Raw genomic sequence first — 5,531 nt, 5'->3', positions numbered from 1 at the left:
TTTTTTTGCCTATTTCAGTATTTCGAAGAAAAGGAATATCAAACGGAGTCCAAATGGAATGAAACCTTCGGGAGCGTGATTTTTGGAACGAACGTGATCCAGAGGACTTAGAGTGCAAGTCAAGAAGCAGCCGAGGCAGCCACGAGGGTGGGGGGCGTGCCCACCCCTACAGGGCGCGCCCCCTGTCTCGTGGGCCCCTCGGGCGGCCACCGACGTACTTCTTCCTCCTATATAAGCCTACATACCCCAAAAACATCCAGTGAGCCACCGAAGAAATATTTCTACCACCGTAACCTTCTATATCCGCGAGATCCCATCTTGGAGCCATCGCCGACGTTCTGCCGGAGGGGGAATCCACCATGGAGGGCTTCTACATCAACACCATAGCCCCTCCGATGAGTTGTGAGTAGTTTACCACAGACCTTCGGGTCCATAGGTATTAGCTAGATGGCTTCTTCTCTCTTTTTGGATTTCAATACAATGATCTTCCCCTCTCTTGTGGAGATCTATTCGATGTAAACTCTTTTTGCGGTGTGTTTTCGAGATCCGATGAATTCTGGGTTTATGATCAAGTTTATCTATGAATAATATTTGAATCTTCTCTGAATTCTTTTATGTATGATTGAGTTATCTTTGCAAGTCTCTTCGAATTATCGGTTTGGTTTGGCCTACTAGATTGATCTTTCTTGCCATGGGAGAAGTGCTTAGCTTTGGGTTCAATCTTGCGGTCTCCTTACCCAGTGACAGAAAGGGTTGCAAGGCACGTATTGTATTGTTTCCATCGAGGATAAAAAAGATGGGGTTTATATCATATTGCATGAGTTTATCCCTCTACATCATGTCATCTTGCTTAATGCGTTACTCTGTTCTTTATGAACTTAATACTCTAGATGCAGGCAGGAGTAGGTCGATGTGTGGAGTAATAGTAGTAGATGCAGGCAGGAGTCGGTCTACTTGTCACGGACGTGATGCCTATATACATGGTCATGCCTAGATAATCTCATAATTATTCGCTTTTCTATCAATTGCTCGACAGTAATTTGTTCACCCACCATAATACTTATGCTATCTTGAGAGAAGCCTCTAGTGAAACCTATGGCCCCCGGGTCTATCCTTTATCATATAAGCTTTCAATCTACTTTTATTTGCATCTTTATTTTCTGCATCTGTATTATAAAATACCAAAAATATATTTATCTTATCATATTATCTCTATCAGATCTCACTTTCGCAAGTGGCCGTGAAGGGATTGACAATCCCTTTATCACGTTGGTTGCGAGTTCTTTGTTTGTTTGTGTAGGTTCGTGGGACTTGTGAGGAGCCTCCTACTGGATTGATACCTTGGTTCTCAAAAACTGAGGGAAATACTTATGCTACTGTGCTGCATCACCCTTTCCTCTTCAAGGAAAACCAACGCAAGCTCAAGATGTAGCATGGTTCAGCGTGCAGAGCGAAACGGCATCGTGAGCCGCTTATTTCATGCGCCTGCTCCCACGCACTGCACACTTGAGCGCCCCGCGCCGCGACTTCCACCTACCGCCATATCCACGCGCTAGCGCCACCGCCCGCACCTCCCCATTTGCTCCGGCGACCCGACGGCGCTTCCCCGGCCTATCCCTGCGCCGCCGCTGCTTCCTCCACCTCCCTCTAGTCGCTGCCGCCCCTCGAGTGTGCCATTCCTCCGATGAACATTGCCCGGCCGCCCACTGTCGCTCGGCACCCACAATGTGTTCGACAAGACGCTTGCAAGGTACATATTGAAGGAAATATGCCCTAGAGGCAATAATAAAGTTATTATTTATTTCCTTAATTCATGATAAATGTTTATTATTCATGCTAGAATTGTATTAACCGGAAACTTAGTACATGTGTGAATACATAGACAAAACTTATAGTCCCTAGTATGCCTCTACTTGACTAGATCGTTAATAAAAGATGATTATGTTTCCTAACCATAGATATGTGTTGTCATTTGATGAACGGGATCACATCATTAGTACAATTATGTGATGGACATGACCCATCCGTTAGCTTAGCATTATGATCGTGTCAGTTTCATTGCTACTGCTTTCTTCATGACTTATACAAGTTCCTCATACTATGAGATTATGCAACTCCCGAATACCGGAGGAACACTTTGTGTGCTACCAAACGTCACAACATAAAAGGGTGATTATAAAGGTGCTCTACAGGTGTCTCTAAAGGTGTTTGTTGGGTTGGCATATATCGAGATTAGGATTTGTCACTTCATGTTTCGGAGAGGTATCTCTGGGACCCTCGGTAATACTCATCACTATAAGCCTTGCAAGCATTGTAACTAATGAGTTAGTTGCGATATGAAGTATTACGGAACGAGTAAAGATACTTGCTGGTAACGAGATTGAACTAGGTATAATGATATCGACGATCGAATCTCGGGCAAGTAACATACCGATGACAAAGGGAACAACGTATGTTGTTATGTGGTTTGACCGATAAAGATCTTCATAGAATATGTAGGAACAATTATGAGCATCCATGTTCCACTATTGGTTATTGACCGTAGACGTGTCTCGGTCATGTCTACATAGTTCTCGAACTCGTAGGGTCCGCACGCTTAACGTTTGATGGCGATTGGTATTATGAGTTTATGTGATATGATCTACCAAAGTTTGTTCGGAGTCCCAGATGAGATCATGGACATGACGAGGAGTCTCAAAATGGTCGAGACATAAAGATTCATATATTGGAAGGTTGCATTTGTGAAAGGATCGATATAGTTGACTAGAGGGGGGGGGGGTGAATAGGCAACTAACAATTTTTAGCTTTTCTTTACCAATTTAAACTTTGCATAAAGTAGGTTGTCTAGATATGCAGCTAGGTGAGCAACCTATATGATGCAACAAAAATAACAACAAGCAAGCAAGGGATATGACACAAATAAGCTTGCACAAATAAAGGTAAGAGATAACCAAAAGGGGAACTGATGGAGACGAGGATGTGTTACCGAAGTTCCTTCCTTTTGAGGGGAAGTACATCTCCGTTAGAGTGGTGTGGAGGCACAATGGTCCCCAAGAAGCCACTAGGGCCACCGTATTCTCCTCACGCCCTCACACAATGCGAGATGTCGTGATTGCACTATTGGTGCCCTTGAAGGTGGCGACCGAATCTTTACAAACAAGGTTGGGGCTCTCTCCACAACTGAATTGGAGGCTCCCAACAAAACCACGGAGCTTCACCACAATGGAATGTGGCTCTGAGGTGACCTCAACCATCTAGGGTGCTCAAACACCCAAGAGTAACAAAATCCACACAAGAAAGTATGGGGGAATCAAATCTCCTTTGGTGGAAGTGTAGATCTAGGTCTCCTCCTTCAATCCCTAGCAAATCAACAAGTTTGAGTGGCTAGAGAGAGAGAGAGAGATCGGGCTAGAGAGCTTGAGTGGCATCTATGGTGGAGTGAGAGAGGTAAGAGGTAAATGTGGTAGGTGGAAGAACCACCCTTATATAGCAACCCTAAAAATCCAACCATTACTATGAATTCTGTACTGCAGCGGTACAATCGGTCCTTGCCCCGGTACAACCGGGCCTCGCAGTTTACTAGCAGAACCCTACCTGGCGGTACAACCGGACGAGCTGGCAGTAGTACCGGTCAAAGAAATCAACTGGAACAACCACCCAGCCACCGCTTAACCACCGCATTGAAACCGAAGGGAGTCACCCCAGAATGCGGTAGTCGAGCGGTACACGACCAGTGCAACCGCTTGGCCAAGGGATCTTGAGCGGCTAAGTCCCAAGTGGTAGAACTGCTCGGGGCACAACCGGACCAACCGGGCCACTCCCGCCCAAGTACCGCATCACAACAGAGGCAAGACCGGTTGTTGAGCGGTACTTGGCCGGAACAACCGCTGCAGTCACTAAGGAGCAAGGTGGCGGTACCACCGCCCGGAGGCAGCGGTACCACCGCTCGGACAAGACTGGGTAAGCGCCAAGGTTCCAGTGGTACAACCGCTCGAGCGAGCGGTACAACCGCTGGGAAGACACAACAAGAGGCAGGAAAGAAGGGAAGCTCTCTCTCTCTCTCTCAGCAAAAAGAAGGCAAGAGAGGGGAGAGCCAAGTGTGTACATGAGAAAAATCCCCAACACCTCCTAATGTGGATTCCCTCTTGATAGTACGGGTTCCCTACGACCAAAGAGATAAAAATCGTAGAAAACTCCGTCTTCAATCTTTTCCTTCCTGAGAGAATAGCTAACCGATGTACGCCTAAACACCGAGTACCTGAAGCACTTAGCATACGATTAGACTAACAAAGGGTTGTCATCATCATCCAAAACACCAAGTAGGGAAATGCCCTTACAATCTACCCCTTTTTGGTGGATGATGACCACAACACGATTTGCAAGAGAGAAGTCTCGAAAATATAGATAGGCTCCCCCTGGATGTGTGCCCCAATTTGAGAATGCTATTGGAGTGCAAGAACACACATTAAGGGCGAGACTCCCCCTAGATTTTATAGACTCGCCACTCCTACTAGACAAGCGAAAATTAGAAGTAAGCACATAAAAGGAAGGTAAGGACTATAATGGATAAAACAGCAATATTAAAGACAATAATGATAGAGAGATAAGCGCATGTCTTACACCATGCAAGTCAAACGAGGTCCACAAACTGAAGTACCACAAGAACACAAACAAACACAAAGCAAATCAAAAACCCATGCAAATCCCAAGACCTAATAGAACTCCCCCCCCTTTGGCATCAAGACACCAAAAAGGAAAAGAGCAAAGCTAGCACCCCAGAGCTCAGTCGTCCTCCTCTGACTCCTCGGTAGCATCTGGATCCTCATCATCATCAGACTCTTCATCTTCGTCCCGATCTTCATCTTCCATGATGTCATCAGCAGCAGCAAAGGAGGTGGAGGGCTGGCGAGGAGTCTCATCATCAGACCACGTGTTGTGCGTAGAGATCCATCGCTCCTCCGGTGTGATGCTCTTCTCAGAACCACTCTGAACATGCAAGTTGAGGTGCTTCATCATCGCAATCTGATGATGCCGGGCATGCTTCTCATTGACATGGGCCTCATACAACCTCTTCTGAATGTCAGTCTTGAGGCAGAACGTCTTCTTCACCTTGGCCGTGGGCTTGGTCACCCAAGAGGGCTTGGCCCCTGGCTCCATCTCAAAGTCCTCATCATCAGAAGTGGCATAAACATCCTCAGGAGCATTAGCAGGAAAGCGAGGCTCGACATGTTTCTTTTTCTTGAGCACCTTGACCTCATGAACAGTGAGATTATCTGGAGATGTAAGAAGCTCTCCAGGATGGTGAACAACCCACACTGAGTTCAGAAAGCACATGACAAACGGGGCATAAATAGGGACCTTTCTGTAGATGACCATGTTGTACATCTCGTGCCACAGCCAGTTGGAAACATCAAACATTTTACCAGAGCCCACCTTGGTCTTCATAGCAATCATCAAGTCAACAAGATAGCCATGAATCTCATCTTGATTTCCCACCTTGGGCAGAAGCATGTTGCGGAACACACGATGCA

The sequence above is a fragment of the Triticum dicoccoides genome, chromosome 5B (genome assembly GCF_002162155.2).
Source record: "Triticum dicoccoides isolate Atlit2015 ecotype Zavitan chromosome 5B, WEW_v2.0, whole genome shotgun sequence".
NCBI classification, from domain to species: domain Eukaryota; kingdom Viridiplantae; phylum Streptophyta; class Magnoliopsida; order Poales; family Poaceae; genus Triticum; species Triticum dicoccoides.
The sequence above is the reverse complement of the archived record's forward strand: the minus strand, read 5'-3'. Positions refer to the sequence as shown.